Source organism: Hyla sarda, chromosome 3, assembly GCF_029499605.1.
Source record: "Hyla sarda isolate aHylSar1 chromosome 3, aHylSar1.hap1, whole genome shotgun sequence".
In the NCBI taxonomy this organism is placed as follows: domain Eukaryota; kingdom Metazoa; phylum Chordata; class Amphibia; order Anura; family Hylidae; genus Hyla; species Hyla sarda.
Genome location: NC_079191.1, coordinates 58,451,963 through 58,475,692, shown reverse-complemented (window position 1 = coordinate 58,475,692; position 23,730 = coordinate 58,451,963).

The following is a 23,730-nucleotide window of genomic DNA, read 5'->3' as shown; positions in this document are numbered from 1 at the left end:
ACAAAGAGACAGGTAATTAATATTTATATTAATTACTGATAACAATCAGGCTAGATATAACATCTAGACCTGCAGAGATGTCATAGTCTCTACCTTATACATGAAAATATATGTGTTTTTAATAAGTATATCGTCTATAGACAGCTTCTTATATAACACAACTGTGTCTCAGGTACAGAGATTTGGAACATTTATGATTTCTAATATCTGTTTTTTATTTGTAGTAATCCCTTTTTCAATAGACAGACCGCAGATTTAAGACATAACTGTACTGTAAAGAAAAATCTATAAGTTAATGTAATAAATCCCATACTATAACTGATTATTGCCATTTAAAACTATGAAAAATACATTATGTTGATTATAAAACAGAAATACAGAATGGAGACAACCGTCTGTGGCTCAAGCTCGACTGCCCCTTTCTTTGAGTGGCCCCTCAATGTTGTGGAAACGGGTGGAGGACATTGTCTCCATTAGAATGGGTCCCCCTACGATGCTTCGGCTGTTGATCTGAAGTGCATTCTGTGCTTTGGAACCTCAAGGGCAAACTATTTCTGTTATTTATTTTTAGTTTAGCAATTCCCACCGCAACATGGTTAACCTCTATTTTAAATTTCTGCACAAAATTGATAAAAGACATTCCAAGAAATATTTTGCCAAATGAAAATATATAAAATATTGATGAAATTGATGAATAATAATAACAACAAAAATAACAGTTTTTGATTAAAAAACAAAAAAACTAAAATAATTTATAAAATATTTTGCTCCTGCCCCCTTCCCCTAAAAATAAAAAAACATATATTACCCTTAAAATTTATGAATAAAATAACAAAAAATAACACATACCCCAAACATTGCAAACACAGAACCCCCAAAAACCTAACAATAGTGTTTGTCAACATCATCGTGGGAGGGATAATACACTGCACTACAATAGAAATAAAAATCCCTATCATCTATATCTCAATGGGTTCCATCTTTTCTTTTGTTCTTTTTTCTAATGCGGTTTTATAATCCCTGAGACAAGTAGTTCTGGCCCTAGAGTGTTATATATATTAGCGTCTGTAGCATGTATAAGGGACATGTTATCATACCTGTGTCTTTTTATAGGTGATTAATGCCCGGTGAGAGGGTGAAAGGGACCTATACCCCCGTCAGCTGCAGGAAAGGGAACAAAGAGACAGGTAATTAATATTTATATTAGTTACTGATAACAATCAGGCTAGATACAACATCTAGACCTGCAAAGATGTCATAGTCTTTACCTTATACATGAAGATATATGTGTTTTTAATAAGTATATCGTCTATAGACAGCTTCTTATATAACACAACCATGTCTCAGGTACAGAGATTAGGGACATTTATGTTTTCTTATATCTGTTTTTTATTTGTAGTAATCCCTTTTTCAATAGACTGACCGCAGATTTAAGACATAACTGTACTGTAAAGAAAAATCTATAAGTTAATGTAATAAATCACATACTATAACTGATTATTGCCATTTAAAACTATGAAAAATACATTATGTTGATTATAAAACAGAAATACAGAATGGAGACAACCGTCTATGGCTCAAGCTCGACTGCCCATTTCTTTGAGTGGCCCCTCAATGTTCTGGAAACGGGTGGAGGACATTGTCTCCATTAGAATGGGTCCCCCTACGATGCTTCGGCTGTTGATCTGAAGTGCATTCTGTGCTTTGGAATCTCGGGGGCAAACTGTATTTCTGTTATTAATTTTTAGTTTAGCAATTCCCACCGCAACATGGTTAACCTCTATCCTAAATTTCTCCACAAAATTGATAAAAGACATTCGAAGAAATATTTTGCCAAATAAAAATATATAAAATATTGATGAAGTTGATGAATAATAATAACAACAAAAATAACAGTTTTTGATTAAAAAACAAATAAACAATAATAATTTCTAAAATATTTTGCTCCTGCCCCCTTCCCCCCAAAAAAACAAACATATATTACCCTTAAAATTTATGAATAAAGAAACAAAAAATAACACATACCCCAAACATTGTAAACACAAAACCCCCAAAAACCTAACAATAGTGTCTGTCAACATCATTCTGGGAGGGATAATACACTGCACTACAATAGAAATAAAAATCCCTATCATCTATATCTCAATGGGTTCCATCTTTTCTTTTGTTCTTTTTTCTAATGCGGTTTTATAATCCCTGAGACAAGTAGTTCTGGCCCTAGATTGTTATATATATTAGCGTCTGTAGCATGTATAAGGGACATGTTATCATACCTGTGTCTTTTTATAGGTGATTAATGCCCGGTGAGAGGGTGAAAGGGACCTATACCCCCGTCAGCTGCAGGAAAGGAACAAAGAGACAGGTAATTAATATTTATATTAATTACTGATAACAATCAGGCTAGATATAACATCTAGACCTGTAGAGATGTCATAGTCTCTACCTTATACATGAAAATATATGTGTTTTTAATAAGGATATCGTCTATAGACAGCTTCTTATATAACACAACTGTGTCTCAGGTACAGAGATTTGGAACATTTATGATTTCTAATATCTGTTTTTTATTTGTAGTAATCCCTTTTTCAATAGACAGACCGCAGATTTAAGACATAACTGTACTGTAAAGAAAAATCTATAAGTTAATGTAATAAATCCCATACTATAACTGATTATTGCCATTTAAAACTATGAAAAATACATTATGTTGATTATAAAACAGAAATACAGAATGGAGACAACCGTCTGTGGCTCAAGCTCGACTGCCCCTTTCTTTGAGTGGCCCCTCAATGTTGTGGAAACGGGTGGAGGACATTGTCTCCATTAGAATGGGTCCCCCTACGATGCTTCGGCTGTTGATCTGAAGTGCATTCTGTGCTTTGGAACCTCAAGGGCAAACTACTTCTGTTATTTATTTTTAGTTTAGCAATTCCCACCGCAACATGGTTAACCTCTATCTTAAATTTCTGCACAAAATTGATAAAAGACATTCCAAGAAATATTTTGCCAAATGAAAATATATAAAATATTGATGAAATTGATGAATAATAATAACAACAAAAATAACAGTTTTTGATTAAAAAACAAAAAAACAAAAATAATTTATAAAATATTTTGCTCCTGCCCCCTTCCCCTAAAAATAAAAAAACATATATTACCCTTAAAATTTATGAATAAAATAACAAAAAATAACACATACCCCAAACATTGAAAACACAGAACCCCCAAAAACCTAACAATAGTGTTTGTCAACATCATCGTGGGAGGGATAATACACTGCACTACAATAGAAATAAAAATCCCTATCATCTATATCTCAATGGGTTCCATCTTTTCTTTTGTTCTTTTTTCTAATGCGGTTTTATAATCCCTGAGACAAGTAGTTCTGGCCCTAGAGTGTTATATATATTAGCGTCTGTAGCATGTATAAGGGACATGTTATCATACCTGTGTCTTTTTATAGGTGATTAATGCCCGGTGAGAGGGTGAAAGGGACCTATACCCCCGTCAGCTGCAGGAAAGGGAACAAAGAGACAGGTAATTAATATTTATATTAATTACTGATAACAATCAGGCTAGATACAACATCTAGACCTGCAAAGATGTCATAGTCTTTACCTTATACATGAAGATATATGTGTTTTTAATAAGTATATCGTCTATAGACAGCTTCTTATATAACACAACCATGTCTCAGGTACAGAGATTAGGGACATTTATGTTTTCTAATATCTGTTTTTTATTTGTAGTAATCCCTTTTTCAATAGACTGACCGCAGATTTAAGACATAACTGTACTGTAAAGAAAAATCTATAAGTTAATGTAATAAATCACATACTATAACTGATTATTGCCATTTAAAACTATGAAAAATACATTATGTTGATTATAAAACAGAAATACAGAATGGAGACAACCGTCTATGGCTCAAGCTCGACTGCCCATTTCTTTGAGTGGCCCCTCAATGTTCTGGAAACGGGTGGAGGACATTGTCTCCATTAGAATGGGTCCCCCTACGATGCTTCGGCTGTTGATCTGAAGTGCATTCTGTGCTTTGGAATCTCGGGGGCAAACTGTATTTCTGTTATTAATTTTTAGTTTAGCAATTCCCACCGCAACATGGTTAACCTCTATCCTAAATTTCTCCACAAAATTGATAAAAGACATTCGAAGAAATATTTTGCCAAATAAAAATATATAAAATATTGATGAAGTTGATGAATAATAATAACAACAAAAATAACAGTTTTTGATTAAAAAACAAATAAACAATAATAATTTCTAAAATATTTTGCTCCTGCCCCCTTCCCCCCAAAAAAACAAACATATATTACCCTTAAAATTTATGAATAAAGAAACAAAAAATAACACATACCCCAAACATTGTAAACACAAAACCCCCAAAAACCTAACAATAGTGTCTGTCAACATCATTCTGGGAGGGATAATACACTGCACTACAATAGAAATAAAAATCCCTATCATCTATATCTCAATGGGTTCCATCTTTTCTTTTGTTCTTTTTTCTAATGCGGTTTTATAATCCCTGAGACAAGTAGTTCTGGCCCTAGATTGTTATATATATTAGCGTCTGTAGCATGTATAAGGGACATGTTATCATACCTGTGTCTTTTTATAGGTGATTAATGCCCGGTGAGAGGGTGAAAGGGACCTATACCCCCGTCAGCTGCAGGAAAGGAACAAAGAGACAGGTAATTAATATTTATATTAATTACTGATAACAATCAGGCTAGATATAACATCTAGACCTGCAGAGATGTCATAGTCTCTACCTTATACATGAAAATATATGTGTTTTTAATAAGTATATCGTCTATAGACAGCTTCTTATATAACACAACTGTGTCTCAGGTACAGAGATTGGGAACATTTATGATTTCTAATATCTGTTTTTTATTTGTAGTAATCCCTTTTTCAATAGACAGACCGCAGATTTAAGACATAACTGTACTGTAAAGAAAAATCTATAAGTTAATGTAATAAATCCCATACTATAACTGATTATTGCCATTTAAAACTATGAAAAATACATTATGTTGATTATAAAACAGAAATACAGAATGGAGACAACCGTCTGTGGCTCAAGCTCGACTGCCCCTTTCTTTGAGTGGCCCCTCAATGTTGTGGAAACGGGTGGAGGACATTGTCTCCATTAGAATGGGTCCCCCTACGATGCTTCGGCTGTTGATCTGAAGTGCATTCTGTGCTTTGGAACCTCAAGGGCAAACTATTTCTGTTATTTATTTTTAGTTTAGCAATTCCCACCGCAACATGGTTAACCTCTATCCTAAATTTCTGCACAAAATTGATAAAAGACATTCCAAGAAATATTTTGCCAAATGAAAATATATAAAATATTGATGAAATTGATGAATAATAATAACAACAAAAATAACAGTTTTTGATTAAAAAACAAAAAACAAAAATAATTTATAAAATATTTTGCTCCAGCCCCCTTCCCCTAAAAATAAAAAAACATATATTACCCTTAAAATTTATGAATAAAATAACAAAAAATAACACATACCCCAAACATTAAAACACAAAACCCCCAAAAACCTAACAATATTCTCTGTCAACATCATCCTGGGAGGGATAATACACTGCACTGCAATAGAAATAGAAATCCCTATCATCTATATCTCAATGGGTTCCATCTTTTCTTTTGTTCTTTTTTCTAATGCGGTTTTATAATCCCTGAGACAAGTAGTTCTGGCCCTAGAGTGTTATATATATTAGCGTCTGTAGCATGTATAAGGGACATGTTATCATACCTGTGTCTTTTTATAGGTGATTGATGCCCGGTGAGAGGGTGAAAGGGACCTATACCCCCGTCAGCTGCAGGAAAGGAACAAAGAGACAGGTAATTAATATTTATATTAATTACTGATAACAATCAGGCTAGATATAACATCTAGACCTGCAGAGATGTCATAGTCTCTACCTTATACATGAAGATATATGTGTTTTTAATAAGTATATCGTCTATAGACAGCTTCTTATATAACACAACTGTGTCTCAGGTACAGAGATTGGGAACATTTATGATTTCTAATATCAGTTTTTTTTTTGTAGTAATCCCTTTTTCAATAGACAGACCGCAGATTTAAGACATAACTGTACTGTAAAGAAAAATCTATAAGTTAATGTAATAAATCAGATACTATAACTGATTATTGCCATTTAAAACTATGAAAAATACATTATGTTGATTATAAAACAGAAATACAGAATGGAGACAACCGTCTGTGGCTCAAGCTCGACTGCCCCTTTCTTTGAGTGGCCCCTCAATGTTGTGGAAACGGGTGGAGGACATTGTCTCCATTAGAATGGGTCCCCCTACGATGCTTCGGCTGTTGATCTGAAGTGCATTCTGTGCTTTGGAATCTCTGGGGCAAACTGTATTTCTGTTATTAATTTTTAGTTTAGCAATTCCCACCGCAACATGGTTAACCTCTATCCTAAATTTCTGCACAAAATTGATAAAAGACATTCCAAGAAATATTTTGACAAATAAAAATATATAAAATATTGATGAAGTTGATGAATAATAATAACAACAAAAATAACAGTTTTTTGATTAAAAAACAAATAAACAATAATAATTTATAAAATATTTTGCTCCTTCCCCCTTCCCCAAAAATAAAAAAACATATATTACCCTTAAAATTTATGAATAAAGAAACAAAAAATAACACATACCCCAAACATTGCAAACACAGAACCCCCAAAAACCTAACAATAGTGTTTGTCAACATCATCGTAGGAGGGATAATACACTGCACTACAATAGAAATAAAAATCCCTATCATCTATATCTCAATGGGTTCCATCTTTTCTATTGTTCTTTTTTCTAATGCGGTTTTATAATCCCTGAGACAAGTAGTTCTGGCCCTAGAGTGTTATATATATTAGCGTCTGTAGCATGTATAAGGGACATGTTATCATACCTGTGTCTTTTTATAGGTGATTAATGCCCGGTGAGAGGGTGAAAGGGACCTATACCCCCGTCAGCTGCAGGAAAGGAACAAAGAGACAGGTAATTAATATTTATATTAATTACTGATAACAATCAGGCTAGATATAACATCTAGACCTGCAGAGATGTCATCGTCTCTACCTTATACATGAAGATATATGTGTTTTTAATAAGTATATCGTCTAAAGACAGCTTCTTATATAACACAACTGTGTCTCAGGTACAGAGATTGGGAACATTTATGATTTCTAATATCTGTTTTTTATTTGTAGTAATCCCTTTTTCAATAGACAGACCGCAGATTTAAAACATAACTGTACTGTAAAGAAAAATCTATAAATTAATGTAATAAATCACATACTATAACTGATTATTGCCATTTAAAACTATGAAAAATACATTATGTTGATTATAAAACAGAAATACAGAATGGAGACAACCGTCTGTGGCTCAAGCTCGACTGCCCATTTCTTTGAGTGGCCCCTCAATGTTCTGGAAACGGGTGGAGGACATTGTCTCCATTAGAATGGGTCCCCCTACGATGCTTCGGCTGTTGATCTGAAGTGCATTCTGTGCTTTGGAATCTCGGGGGCAAACTGTATTTCTGTTATTAATTTTTAGTTTAGCAATTCCCACTGCAAGATTGTTAACCTCTATCCTAAATTTCTGCACAAAATTGATAAAAGACATTCCAAGAAATATTTTGCCAAATAAAAATATATAAAATATTGATTAAATTGATGAATAATAATAACAACAAAAATAACAGTTTTTGAATAAAAAACAAAAAAACTAAAATAATTTATAAAATATTTTGCTCCTGCCCCCTTCCCCCAAAAATAAAAAAACATATATTACCCTTAAAATTAATGAATAAAGAAACAAAAAATAACACATACCCCAAACATTGCAAACACAAAACCCCCAAAAACCTAACAATAGTGTCTGTCAACATCATCCTGGGAGGGATAATACACTGCACTACAATAGAAATAAAAATCCCTATCATCTATATCTCAATGGGTTCCATCTTTTCTTTTGTTCTTTTTTCTAATGTGGTTTCATAATCCCTGAGACAAGTAGTTCTGGCCCTAGAGTGTTATATATATTAGCGTCTGTAGCATGTATAAGGGACATGTCATCATACCTGTGTCTTTTTATAGGTGATTGATGCCCGGTGAGAAGGTGAAAGTGACCTATACTCCTGTCAGCTGCAGGAAAGGAACCAAGAAACAGGTAATTAATATTTATATTAATTACTGATAACAATCAGGCTAGATATAACATCTAGACCTGCAGAGATGTCATAGTCTCTACCTTATACATGAAGATATATGTGTTTTTAATAAGTATATCTGTCACGATTCGGCTTCCAGGTAGTGGATCCTCTGTGCCAGAGAGGGATTGGCGTGGACCGTGCTAGTGGACCGGTTCTAAGCCACTACTGGTTTTCACCAGAGCCCGCCGCAAAGCGGGATGGTCTTGCTGCGGCGGTAGTGACCAGGTCGTATCCACTAGCAACGGCTCACCTCTCTGGCTGCTGAAGATAGGCGCGGTACAAGGGAGTAGGCAGAAGCAGGGTCAGACGTAGCAGAAGGTCGGGGGCAGGCGGCAAGGTTCGTAGTCAGGATGGGTAGCAGAAGTTCAGGTACACAGGCTTTGGACACACTAAACGCTTTCACTGGCACAAGGCAACAAGATCCGGCAAGGGAGTGCAAGGGAGGAGACTAGATATAGGCAGGGAACAGGTGGGAACCAATTAAGCTAATTGGGCCAGGCACCAGTCATTGGTGCACTGGCCCTTTAAGTCTCAGAGAGCTGGCGCGCGCGCGCCCTAGAGAGCGGAGCCGCGCGCGCCAGCACATGACAGCAGGGGACCGGGACGGGTAAGTGACCTGGGATGCGATTCGCGAGCGGGCGCGTCCCGCTGTGCGAATCGCATCCCCAACGGCCAAGACAGTGCAGCGCTCCCGGTCAGCGGGACTGACCGGGGCGCTGCAGGGAGAAAGACGCCGTGAGCGCTCCGGGGAGGAGCGGGGACCCGGAGCGCTAGGCGTAACAGTACCCCCCCCCTTAGGTCTCCCCTTCTCTTTGTCCGGTAACTGCCTCCCCTGGGATGAGGACACCTGGAAAGAATGGAGGGTTTCCTCAACGGCAGGCAGTACAGCAGGAGTGGGAATGGGGAGGGAGGGCAGAGGGCGAGGCCTGGCACGGGGCAGTGTGACACCAGGACGGGGGCCATGGGGAGGCACAGAGGCTTGCCTGATGGGACTGGGAGGGGGGGAGAGGCACTTCCTGTGGCAGGCAGAGTCCCAGTTCCTGATCTCCCCGGTGGTCCAATCAATGGTGGGGGAATGAAGCCGGAGCCAAGGCAGACCGAGGAGGACCTCAGAGGTACAGTTGGGGAGAATGAAGAACTCAATCCTTTCGTGGTGGGGTCCGATAGACATCAGGAGGGGTTCTGTGCGGTAACGCACGGTGCAGTCCAATCTGGCTCCGTTGACCGCGGAAATGTAGAGCGGTTTGACGAGACGGGTCACCGGGATGCAGAATCTATTAACAAAGGACTCCAACATAAAATTCCCGGAGGCACCAGAGTCCAAGCAGGCCACGGCTGAGATGGAGGAGTTGGCTGTAGGGGAAATCCGCACGGGCACCGTGAGACGTGGAGAAGAAGACTTAGAAGCAAAAGATGCCACACCCACGTGAGCTGGGTGCGTGCGTGCGTTTCCCAGGCGTGGAGGACGGATAGGGCAATCCACCAAGAAATGCTCAGTACTGGCACAATACAGACAGAGATTTTCTTCTCTACGGCGATTCCTCTCTTCCTGGGTCAGGCGAGACCGATCCACTTGCATGGCCTCCTCGGCGGGAGGCCCAGGCGAAGACTGCAAAGGATGCTGTGGGAGAGGAGCCCAGAGATCTAAGTCTTTTTCCTGGCGGAGTTCTTGGTGTCGCTCAGAAAAACGCATGTCAATGCGGGTAGCCAAATGGATGAGTTCTTGGAGGTTGGCAGGAATCTCTCGTGCGGCCAGCACATCCTTGATGCGACTGGATAGGCCTTTTTTAAAGGTCGCGCAGAGAGCCTCATTATTCCAGGATAGTTCAGAAGCAAAAGTACGGAATTGTATGGCGTACTCGCCAACGGAAGAATTACCCTGGACCAGGTTCAGCAAGGCAGTCTCAGCAGAAGAGGCTCGGGCAGGTTCCTCAAAGACACTTCGGACTTCAGCAAAGAAGGACTGGACTGTGGCTGTGGCAGGATCATTGCGGTCCCAGAGCGGTGTGGCCCAAGACAAGGCCTTTCCTGAAAGAAGACTTACTACGAATGCCACCTTAGACCGTTCAGTAGGAAACAAGTCTGACAACATCTCCATATGCAGGGAACACTGAGACAAAAATCCACGGCAGAGTCTGGAGTCCCCATCAAATTTGTCCGGCAGGGACAAGCGGAGGTTAGGAGCGGCCACTCGCTGCGGAGGAGGTGCAGGAGCTGGCGGAGGAGATGGTTGCTGCTGTAGCAGAGGCAGAATTTGCTGTAACATGGCGGTCAACTGCGACAGCTGCTGTCCTTGTTGGGCAATCTGCTGCGATTGCTGAGCGACCACCGTGGGAAGATCAGCGAGACTTGGCAGCGGCACCTCAGCGGGATCCATGGCCGGATCTACTGTCACGATTCGGCTTCCAGGTAGTGGATCCTCTGTGCCAGAGAGGGATTGGCGTGGACCGTGCTAGTGGACCGGTTCTAAGCCACTACTGGTTTTCACCAGAGCCCGCCGCAAAGCGGGATGGTCTTGCTGCGGCGGTAGTGACCAGGTCGTATCCACTAGCAACGGCTCACCTCTCTGGCTGCTGAAGATAGGCGCGGTACAAGGGAGTAGGCAGAAGCAGGGTCAGACGTAGCAGAAGGTCGGGGGCAGGCGGCAAGGTTCGTAGTCAGGATGGGTAGCAGAAGTTCAGGTACACAGGCTTTGGACACACTAAACGCTTTCACTGGCACAAGGCAACAAGATCCGGCAAGGGAGTGCAAGGGAGGAGACTAGATATAGGCAGGGAACAGGTGGGAACCAATTAAGCTAATTGGGCCAGGCACCAGTCATTGGTGCACTGGCCCTTTAAGTCTCAGAGAGCTGGCGCGCGCGCGCCCTAGAGAGCGGAGCCGCGCGCGCCAGCACATGACAGCAGGGGACCGGGACGGGTAAGTGACCTGGGATGCGATTCGCGAGCGGGCGCGTCCCGCTGTGCGAATCGCATCCCCAACGGCCAAGACAGTGCAGCGCTCCCGGTCAGCGGGACTGACCGGGGCGCTGCAGGGAGAAAGACGCCGTGAGCGCTCCGGGGAGGAGCGGGGACCCGGAGCGCTAGGCGTAACAATATCGTCTATAGACAGCTTCTTATATAACACAACTGTGTCTCAGGTACAGAGATTGGGAACATTTATGATTTCTAATATCTGTTTTTTATTTGTAGTAATCCCTTTTTCAATAGACAGACCGCAGATTTAATACATAACTGTACTGTAAAGAAAAATCTATAAGTTAATGTAATAAATCACATACTATAACTGATTATTGCCATTTAAAACTATGAAAAATACATTATGTTGATTATAAAACAGAAATACAGAATGGAGACAACCGTCTGTGGCTCAAGCTCGACTGCCCATTTCTTTGAGTGGCCCCTCAATGTTCTGGAAACGGGTGGAGGACATTGTCTCCATTAGAATGGGTCCCCCTAAGATGCTTCGGCTGTTGATCTGAAGTGCATTCTGTGCTTTGGAATCTCGGGGGCAAACTGTATTTCTGTTATTAATTTTTAGTTTAGCAATTCCCACCGCAACATGGTTAACCTCTATCCTAAATTTCCGCACAAAATTGATAAAAGACATTCCAAGAAATATTTTGCCAAATAAAAATATATAAAATATTGATGAAATTGATAAATAATAATAACAACAAAAATAACAGTTTTTGAATAAAAAACAAATAAACAATAATAATTTATAAAATATTTTGCTCCTGCCCCCTTCCCCCAAAAATAAAAAAACATATATTACCCTTAAAATTTATGAATAAAGAAACAAAAAATAACACATACCCCAAACATTGCAAACACAAAACCCCCAAAAACCTAACAATAGTGTCTGTCAACATCATCCTGGGAGGGATAATACACTGCACTACAATAGAAATAAAAATCCCTATCATCTATATCTCAATGGGTTCCATCTTTTCTTTTGTTCTTTTTTCTACTGCGGTTTTATAATCCCTGAGACAAGTAGTTCTGGCCCTAGAGTGTTATATATATTAGCGTCTGTAGCATGTATAAGGGACATGTTATCATACCTGTGGCTTTTTATAGGTGATTGATTGTATTGATTGATTGATTGAGTGTATATTGTTCAGTGTATATAAAGTTGTACAAGTGTATAGGACCTTCCTGGGTCATGTGATACTGTCATGTGATGTACCCAGAGTTCCCTGGGTACAGGACCTACAGGTTTTGCAACCAATGTGCTGTAATCCAGCCTCCTTAGAATATAAGGGGCTGTAGTCTCTAAATTCACTTAATTCCTGGCACTCAAGCAAGCGCAATCAGCATATACTACTCAATTCATCTCAGCTAGGCCAAAGCCTAAAGAACCTGCAGCCACTTCAAAACGTGAGTTATCAAGCTATATCTACAAATTCCTAGTGACTACTATTCAACTCAAGCATACAATTAGTAGCACAGTGGCCGGCAGAAATCTCAACACTACAAGTCCCAGCAAGCCTGCAAGGTATCCTGCATCCCGGTTGCCTCTAGGGAAACTGCATCATTGTAAAGACTGTTCCATGAGAAGTTTAAGTAAAAGTTCCAGTTATCTCATAAATCCTGCTGTGGACATTCCATTATTTCCTGCCGTTTTTGGGCTGGTTGTCGGCAGGGCCTTCTACAGAAAACAATCGCACCCTGGTGTCACGACAAATTAGGGGTTAATACCACCTTACCCCACAGGGTTAATGCCACCAGACCCTGCAACACCATTGCCTCACCCCGCTTACCACACTTTACTTTTTTGAGACTTTATTGGTTTGGGTCTCGCTTGCTTCTCTCCGCTCGCTGTAGTCGACCATTTTTCATTTTATTTGGGATGTCCTAGGTGTTTGCCAAGTTTTTGTTACAGTGGGTCGTAAAAATAAAAAATTTAAATTCTATTGTAACTCCTGATTTTTTATTTTTACAAGGGGTTAACGCAGAAAAAGCACCATAAAATTTGTTACCCAATTTCTCTTGATTCTGGAAATACCTCATATGTGGATGTAAGTTGGGGGCCATGTTGCCTTTACACAGCCCCCATGGTGTCAGAACAGCGGTAACCCCCCACAAGTCACCCCAGTTTGGAAACTGCACCACTGCAATTAACATTTATACCCCACTTGCATTTGACAGATTTTTGGAAGATTGCTTTGCATCCACATATAGGGTATATCTGTACTTGGAAAAAATAGGGTTACAAATTTTGGGGGACTTTTTTCCTTTTGCCCCTTATGAAAAAGAAAAGTTGGGGGTTGCACTAGCATGTTAGTGTAAAAAAAAAATTTTTTTTTACACTAATATGCTGCAGTTGACCCATACTTTTAATTACCACAAGCAGTAAAAGAAGAAAAAGACCGCCAAAATTTGTAACACAATTTCTCTCAAGTACGGATATACCTCATATGTGGACGTAAAGCGATCTGTGGGCACACAACAGGTCTCAGGAGTGAGAGAGCACCATGTTCATTTGAGGCCTAAATTAATGATTTGCACATGCATCCTTGCAGAGGTTCTAAAATAAACGCAATAGTAAAAACAACCACATTTGACCCCATTTCGGAAACCACACCCCTCAAGAAATGCAACAAGGGGTGCAGTGAGTATTTACACTGCACTGGTGTTCAACAAATTTTAAGAACAGTAGGCTGTGCATATGTAAAATTTTATTTTTCATATTACGGACCACCGTTCCAAAAATCTTTCAGACACCTGTGGGGCGTAAATGCTCACTGCACCCCTTGTAATATTACTTGAGGGGTGTAGTTTCCAAAATGTGGTCACATATGGTATTCCACCCAAATCTCACACAAAATAAACTAAAATTTATTTATGTAAGAAACACTTTAAAGTAGGTAAATTTCCATGACCAATAATACTGGTATACAAGGAGTAAATATATACCACAACACAAAAACTGGATATTTTCTGATCTGCGGCGTCCTCTTTCCTTTTCTTCTTTGTCTGGATCAGACCTCCATGTCGATCTCTTACCATCTGCAGGGCAAACATGTCAGACTCAACATTTTTTCAATGTCCTCCCATCTATAGGCCCACAAACTGTAATAATCCCCTTCAGGTAGGTAGGTAGCCAGGTAAATAGGTAACTAGGTAGGTAGATCAGGAAGCCAGATATGTAGGTAAGTGACTAGCCAGGTAGGTAGGTAGGTAGGTAGGGGGCTAGCAAGGTAGTTAGGCAGCCATATATGAAGGCCAGACATGTACATAGTTAGGTAGCCAGGTATGTAGGTAAGTAGTTAGGCATCCAGGTATAAAGTTATTTAGCCCCCCCTTCCCTGTTGGTATAGACAGCGGAGTTAACCTCCCCTTACCTGTAGATATAGACAGCAGAGTTAACTCCCCTTCCTTGTAGGCATAGGCAGCAGAGTTAACCCCCTTCCCCATAGGTGTAGGCAGCAGATTTAACCCCCCTCCCCTGTAGGTATAGGAACAGAGTAGATCCCTCCCCCTTTCCCCATAGGTATAGGCATCAGTTAACCCCCCCCCTTTCCCCATAGGTATAGGCAGCTGTTAACCCCCCCCCCCTTTCTCCATAGGAATAGACAGCAGTTAGTTCCCCCCCCCCCCCTCTCCCCATAGGTACAGGCATCAGTTAACACCCCTCCCCTTTCCCCATAGGTATAGGTAGCAGTTAATCCCCCTTTCCCCATAGGTATAGGTAGCAGTTATTTTTTTCCCCTTCAATATTTCTTTATTGAAAAAATGTATCATTTACATTTTAATAAATAACATTTTATACATTGAATTTCAAGATGTTGTCTTTTTTCCCACCCCCCTCCCCTACCCTCACCTTTCTCCCCCATGACATATCTCCCCTTACTGGGTGGACGGGAGGCAGAGGGACAACACATTCTCATTCTATTAATATTTCCATTATACTATATCAATTCATTTTCTTTTCTCTTTGCTTTCCCTTCCCTTTCTCTCTCTTTTCTTTTTTTTTTTTTCCATTTTAGATCTTTTATTTGTATCTTCCCAATTATTTCTACCCGCTTTTATTCTTGTGTCCCCCTGATTCCCATCCCCCTCACATAATAATAATGAAATAATAATAATAAAAAAACCTATAATTTCTTTCTCTTAACCAAATAACCTTCCTGTCACCTCCCTCCACTCCCATACCTCTGGTTTAGTTGGGGTCAGCCATCTCCTGATTATTAATAATCTAGCATAAAAGAGCATCATCAGTAGTTCCTTTCTTTCTTTTGTTGTTTTATTTACTTTTCTATCATCACCCAAGATAATCAAAGCTATATCATCTTTTATAGCATATTTAATTTTTCTCTCGATATCATAAATTATTGACACCCAATATTCTTGTATTTTTTTCACATTCCCATATAATATGCAGGAATCCCGCGTTTTTCATTTTACATCTTAGACAGTTGCCATTTTCCCTCCCACCAATCCTGAAGAGGAATTTTGGTTTATAATAAATTCTATATACTATGTTCCATTGTATCAGTTGATGGTCTAAACTTGGGGAAATTCTTTTTATATTCCTGAATACAATCATCCAACCGCATTTATTTCTCTCACCTAATTCTTCGTCCCATTGTAGGAAGCATTTATCTTTTAAGTTATTTTTTTTATTTTTCATTATTTTGGTATAAATTACTGCCATAACTTTCTTTACAATTTTTCCCTCCTCCATTTTTCTTATAGTTTCAGTTACTTCCACTATCCGATTACCACTGTCTCTTAGTGACCCGCATATGGCACTTTTTAAACCCTGAAATTCCAACCACATACCTTTTCCTAATTTAAATTCTTCCTCTCTCCACTTTCTTAACTCTCCTTTTCTCCACACGTCTCTCAAAATGTTACATCCCCTACTTTGCAAGTTGTTAGCTTCCATCTTAGCTACCTCTTTCAAGTTTACATTATGCCAAATTGGCGCTGTCTCTAATATTCCCGTTTTTTTCATTTATTTTTTAAAGTTTTCCCAGGTTTTACAAATCCCTACTATTATAGCATTTTCCTTCCACCTCCCTTCTTTTAACTGGCCTGACTCAAGAACCTGATAACATTTTCGTATTTACCTTTAGTTTTTTCTTTGATATTTTTAAAGATTCCAAATCTCCTCCACTCCACCACATAGTACATCTGTCTTTCTAAAAAATATCCCTGTATATCAGGAAATTTAAGTCCTCCCTTCTCTCTTCCTTTACTTAAGTATTCTATTTTTATCCTCGTTCTTTTCCTTCCCCATATTAGGGCGTTTAGCATAGCTATTATCCTTCTAAAAATTCCTTTCTCGCACCAGATAGGGGCCGCTACGAAGATGTATAATAGTTTTGGTAGAATTACTGTTTTAATTAAGACTATCCTCTCTGCTCTCGTAAGATTCAGTTTATTCCATGTTCTTACCTTGTTTTCCAATTTTTTTTTATCAATGGGTATGTGTTTATTTTGTGATATTCTCCTATTTTCCCAGATATCTGTACACCTAAATAAGAAAAACGTTCTCCTTTATCCAGGATTCTAAGCTCCTTAATGATTCCCAGTTCTACTTTACCTAATGGAAGTAGCACTGATTTCTCCCAGTTTATAACCAAACCTGCATAGTTCCCATATTCCCCAATCACTTCCATAACCTTCTCTATGGAGTTTTCTAGCTTTTTCAAATATAATAATAAGTCGCCTGCGTATATTGATATTTTATCCCCATCCCCCTCCACTCCAAATCCTTTTATTTGCTGATCTTCTCTGACTTTAACCGCTAGGGGTTCGAACACTAGCGCAAAAAGTAGAGGAGATAAGGGGCATCACTGTCTTGTACCCCGGGTCACTAAAAAACTCTCTGATCTTTTCCCTTCTATATTTATTCTAGCTTCCGCTCCATTATATAGCATCTTGATCATTTCTATATAATCCTTCTGACACCCATATTTTTCCAGTACTCCCCATAGGAACTCCCACTCCACAATGTCAAACGCTTTACTTGCGTCAAGTGACATGATGGAGTGGGTTCCCTCTCTTCCCTCCATCGACTGTACTCCAGTAAGGGTCCTGTAGATATTATGCTTGGTCATCCTACCTGGGATAAATCTGCATTGATCTTCATGCACCAGTTCCCCTACCTTTTTTTCCAAACGCAGTGCCAGAGCCTTCGCCAGGATCTTTACATCCGTGTTCAATAATGATATTGGACGATGTGATTCCATTTCTTTCTTATCTTTATTCGGTTTCAACAGTAATATTGTTTCTGCTTCTTTCATTGTTTCGGGTAAGGTTTCTGTTTTTAAAGAACTATTTATAGTTCTAAGCAGGGCTGGGATAAGGATTCTCCTAAATTTCCTATATATTTCAAACGGGAACCCCTCCGTGCTGGGACTTGTGTTCCTTTGATCTGATTTAAAGCTTCTTCTAACTCCCTATGGGTCATTGGGCCCCCCGTTTCTTTCTCTTGTTGTATTGATGTCATAGCGAGCACTCCGGTCCCCGCCTCCGGACCAGAGCGCCCGCATTCTCGCCTCCTCTCTCCGGGATCCCGGCGTCTCCCGCTCGGACATACCGACCGGGAGCACGGGATTCCTTGTGTCGGGGATGCGGCTGCCGTGGCGGCTAGTCCCCACTCAAGCGCCGCGTCCCTGTCTAACTCACCCAGCACCTCGCTCCATATGCCGACTCGCTCTGCTTCTCGGCATGCGCGTCCCCGCTCTCTAGGGCGCGCGCACGCCGCCTTCAGTAAATTTAAAGGGCCAGCGCACCATTGATTGGTGCGCTGGCTAATTGTTCCCTGCTCCTTCCCCATAAAAGTTACCTGCCCCTTCCTGCCCTTGCCAGATCTTTGTGCCCTAGTGCCTCTGAGAAAGCTTTCCATATTGTGTGTATTGCCTTGCCTGTTGCCGAACCCGTTGCTACCGCCTACTCGCCTTTGAACCCTTGCCGCCTGCCCTGACCTCTGCTTCGTCCGACTACGCTCCTGCTGCCTGCTCCCTGTGTACCATGCCATATCAGCTGCCAGAGAGGTTGAGTTGCTACTGGAGGATACGACCTGGTGGTTACCGCCGCAGCAAGTCCATCCTGCCTTGCGGCGGGCTCTGGTGAAAACCAGTAACCACTTAAAACCGGTCCTCTGGTACAACCCGCGCCTTCCCCTCTCTGGTCAAGAGGATCCACTACCAGTCCTGCCGGTAAGATCCGGCCATGGATCCCGCTGATGTTCCTCTGCCAAACCTAGCGGACCTCACCTCCATTGTGGCCCAGCAAGGTCAGCAGCTAGCCCAGCTAACCGCCATGCTGCAGCAGCTCCTGCCGTCTCAGCAACAGCCAGCTCCTCCGCTTGCATCTGCTGTATCTCCTCCGCCCGCAGTTGCCACCGGTTCCAGAGTCCGCCTATCCCTGCTGGACAAGTGTGACGGAGATCCCAAGCAGTGCCGAGGGTTCCTGTCACAGTGCTCTCTCCACCTCGAGATACTGTCTGACCAGTTTCCTTCCGAGTGAGCCAAGGTAGCCTTTATCCTCAGTCTGCTCTCCGGGAAGGCCCTGGCCTGGGCTACACCGCTATGGGACCGCGCTGATCCTGCCACCTCCTCCGTCCAGAGCTTCTACCAAGAGTTCCGGAATGTTTTCGAGGAACCTGCCCGGGTTACCTCCACAGAGACTGCCTTACTAAATTTGTCCCAGGGAGGCTCTACTGTGGGTGACTACGCCATTCAGTTTCGCACCCTAGCCTCAGAACTGAACTGGAACAATGATACCCTTTGTACCACATTTAAGAAGGGACTTAACAGTGAAGTAAAGGACGGCTTGGCTGCACGTGAACTACCTTCCACCCTTAGTGACCTCATCTTGTTGGCCACTAGAATCGACAAGCGTTTCGCCGATAGGAACTCCTTCTTGAAAAAGGAAACGCTCAACCAAGACGCTACCCTCCTCTGACTCCCGTTTTTCAGCGTCTACCTGAACCTCTCTCCGGGCCTCCAGCCGTGGAAGCCATGCAGGTGGATCGTTCACGCATGACTCCGCAAGAACGAAGCCATTGCAGATACGAGAACCTGTGTATGTACTGTGCCAGTACTGAGCACTTCCTGCGAGACTGTCCTCTTCGTCCACCGCGTTCCAGAAAAGCTTGCACCTAATAAACATGGGAGAGGCGTTGCTAGGTGTGGATTCCTCCTCTCCACATCTCATCATATCCGTGCAGTTGTTCCTCTTGGATTCCGGTTCAGCCGGCAACTTCATTCACGCCTCCTTGGTTGACAAGTACCGCATTCCGGTTGTCCGCCTAACTAAGCCTCTTTTTATTTCTACGGTTAACGGTGAGAGACTCTCTGTCACTGTGCAGTTCCGTACCCTGCCACTGCAGATGGATATTGGAATTTTTCATACAGAGACTCTAGAGTTCCTAGTCCTTCCCTTCTGCTCCTCCGAACTCCTCCTGGGTCTGCCATGGCTACAACGTCACAGTCTTGTTCTGAACTGGTCATCCGGTGAAACCTGCATTGGGGCCCCTGCTGTTCGGACCGGTGTCTCAAGCCTGCTCCTGTCAAGCGACTTTCGCAAGTTTCTCCGCCTCCAGGACTGCCTAAACCATATCATTGCTTTGCGGATGTCTTCTGCAAAAAACAAGCCGAGGTCCTTCCTCCTCACAGACCCTATGATTGTCATATCGACCTTATTCCTGGTTCTACGCCATCCCGGGGTAGAATTTATCCTCGGTTCCCTCCTCCCTTGCATAGACTACAGAGGACTCAATAAAATCACAATTAAGAACCGTTACCCTCTGCCCCTAATCTCAGAGTTATTTGATCGCCTACGTGGGGCCAAGATTTTCACCAAATTGGATCTTCGAGGGGCCTATAATTTGGTTCGTATCCGGGAGGGCGACGAGTGGAAGACCGCCTTTAACACAAGAGACGGTCACTTTGAGTACCTGGTGATGCCCTTCGGCCTCTGTAATGCACCAGCCGTCTTCCAGGAATTCGTCAACGATATCTTCAGGGACTTACTCTACTCCTGTGTGGTCGTATACTTGGATGACATCCTTGTCTTCTCCTCTGACCTGGACCAACACCGGGTCCATGTGCGACAAGTGCTTACCCGCCTGAGGAGAAATCGTCTATACGCCAAGATCGAAAAATGTCTTTTTGAGCAGTCCTCCTTGCCTTTTCTTGGGTTTCATTATTTCTACTCAAGGACTTCAAATGGACCCCACCAAGCTCTCGGCGGTTTTGGATTGGCCACGCCCCTCTGGACTCCGAGCCATACAAAGGTTTTTGCGCTTCGCTAATTATTACAGACAATTCATCCCTCACTATTCCACTCTGGTGTCCCCAATTGTGGCCTTGACTAAAAAGGGCGCTAACCCTAAATCCTTGCCTTCCCAAGCTGAAGAAGCCTTCCAGTCCCTGAAGGTCACCTTTGCCTCAGCACCGGTTCTCTCTAGACCTGATTCCACCAAGCCCTTCTCTCCCGAAGTGGATGCCTCCGTGGTGGGAGCCGGAGCCGTGCTCACACAGAAATCTTCAAAGGGCAAGACCTTAACTTGTGGCTTCCTTTCTAAAACATTCTCTCCCGCGGAGAGAAATTATTCCATAGGGGACAGAGAACTGTTGGCTATTAAATTAGCACTGGAGGAATGGAGACATCTTCTTGAGGGAGCCACCCATCCTGTGAATATCTTTACGGACCACAAGAACCTGGCCTATCTTCAGTCTGCTCAAAGACTAAATCCTTGTCAGGCTCGCTGGTCTCTGTTCTTCGCCCGTTTTAATTTTGAGATCCATTTCCGTCCGGCTTCTAAGAACATTAGGGCAGACTCTCTGTCTCGCTCTTCTGATGTGGCGGGCGACGAGTTAACACCTCAACACATTATCCCACCAGAACGCCTGATTGCAGTCGCTCCTGCGGAACTGAGCCATCTTCCTCCTGGCAAATCCTACGTACTTCCACGTCACCGGGTGCAAATTCTCAAGTGGGGCCACGCTTCTTGCTACTGGAGGATACGACCTGGTGGTTACCGCCGCATTAAGTCCATCGCCTCTCTGGTCAAGAGGATCCACTACCAGTCCTGCCGGCACGTGACAACCTCTCATTCTTAACCACTTTTCCCCCAAGGTCACCGCTCCTTCTCCTGTCACTGGGTCCTCTGACGTCTTCTCGGTAAAAGAATGACACGCCTCCAAGGTCGTCAGAGGTAAAAAAAAAAAAATAGTTGACTGGGAGAATTGTGGCTCCGAAGAGAGGTCTTGGGAGCCTGATAACAATATCTTCAACAAGGAGCTCATCCATAGGTTCCTGGGCTCCAAAAATAGGGAGAGACCTAAGGGGGGGGGGGGGGTACTGTAACACCGAGCGCTCCGGGTCCCGCGGCTTCCCCGGAGCGCTCTCGGTGTTCGGCTTGTAGCAGCGCTCTGGTCACTGTCCCTGACCGGAAGCGCTGTCCCCCTGCCTGCGGCAGGGATGCGATCCGCTTGGTGGGCTGTCCTCGCCCGCAGGTCGCATCCCAAGTGACTTACCAGTCGGGTCCTGCTGTGTCTTCCTCTAATTGTGTCTTCCACTAATTGGTGCCTGGCCCAATTAAGTTAAATGCATAAATACTCACTTCCTTTTCCTCCCCTTGCCGGATCTTGTTACCTTGTGCCAGAGAAAGCGTTTCTTGTGTCCCTTTGCCTGTGTATCCAGACCCTTTGCCGTTGCCCCTGACTACGAAACGTTGCTGCCTGCCTTGACCTTCTGCTACGTCTGACCTCGCCTTGCCTTGTCCCTGTGTACCGCGCCTGTCTCAGCTGTCAGTGAGGTTGAGTCGCTATCGGGTGGAATGACCTGAGGGTTACCTGCCGCAGCGAGTCCATCCCGCTTTGCGGCGGGCTCTGGTGAAAACCAGTAACCTCTTAGATTCCGTTCCCCTGGTATGGCCCACGCCATCGCCTCACTGACACAGGGGATCCACTCCTGAGTCCTTCCTGCATACCAGTCCGGATCCTGACACCTGGCTACCCTGTGGGAAACCCATAAATTTGTAGTCATTGCATTGCTCTGGGATCCTGCCTCAAGAAGGATGCTTTGGCTCTCTCCCGGGATCTTAAGGCAGAGATTCGTAGATTAGAGGCATTGTTACTGTCCTCGCCCTCCCTTTCAGTCTTGCGGAGGCTAGTGGCTGCCCAGGCTCATCTGTGGGCCTTAGCCCTCCATAAAGTGGAGCGTCTCATACTGAGCATCTTATACTAAGCAGTGGTTTTATGAATGTGGTAATAAGGTCCACAGTATGTTGGCTCGGCACCTCCATTACCGTGCTGCTGCCCAGTCTCCCTCGGCTCTCAGGAACTCTTCTGGCACTCTTCACTATCACCCGGATGATGTCTTCCTTCTCTCTATTCCCTCCCCTCTCAACTCCAGTCTGACCTGGTGCAGTGTGATCTCTCCTTTCTGTGGGCCTGTGACCTGCCATTCCTGTCAGCTACTGATGGAGCCTCCTTAAATGCTCCAATCACCTTGCAGGAGCTTCAGGAGGTGGTTCAGTCCCTTCCTTCAGGGCGCTCTCCTGGGCCAGACGGGTTCACTTATCTCTACTATCGGACGTTTGCTTCTCAACTTCTTCCTTGATGGGTGAGAGGTCCTGCAGTCGCTTTTATATTCCCTGATCACTCTCATTCCTAAACTGGACAAGGATTGTTCAAGCTATCGGACTATCGCTCTCCTTAATGCTGATTTAAAGGTGTTTGCCAAGGTTTTTGCTAACTGTCTGTGCTGTTTTCTTCCCTCCCTTATCCATAAGTAGTGTTGCTCGCGAATATTCGCAATTCGAATATTATTCACGAATATCGCATATTTGCGAATTCGCGAATTTCGCGAATATAGCGCTATATATTCGTAATTACGAATATTGTTTTTTTTTTTTTTTTTTTTCCTTCACAGTACACATCACAGTGATCATCCCTCTCTGCTTCCAGCTTGTGTGGTGTAAAGAAGGCTGTAATACTACTGTGTGAGACTAGCGTGCAAAAATTTGCATATGCGAAAATTAGCATATGTTAATATTCGCATATGCGAATATTAACATGCGCTAATCTTCGCATATGCGAATTTCGTATTTGCTAATTTTGTATATGCTAATATTCACATATGTTAATTTTCGCATACGCAAATATTCGCATATGCGAAAATAAAATGAGGGTATACCGAATATGCGAATATTTGCGAATATATGACGAATATTCGTCCATATATTCGCGAATATTCGCGAATTCGAATATGGCCTATGCCGCTCAACACTATCCATAAGCACCAGGTGGGTTTCATCCCCAGTCGTCAGGGTGCGGACAACACTAGGAGAGTGGTGGGTCTAATAGACTTGGTCAATCGGCGCTCGGAGCAGGCTTTGGTGCGGAAAAGGCCTTAAATAGGCTAGGTTGCGCTGAGGGGCCTCTACTCCTGCCCTACTGCCACTATCAAACTTCCTCATG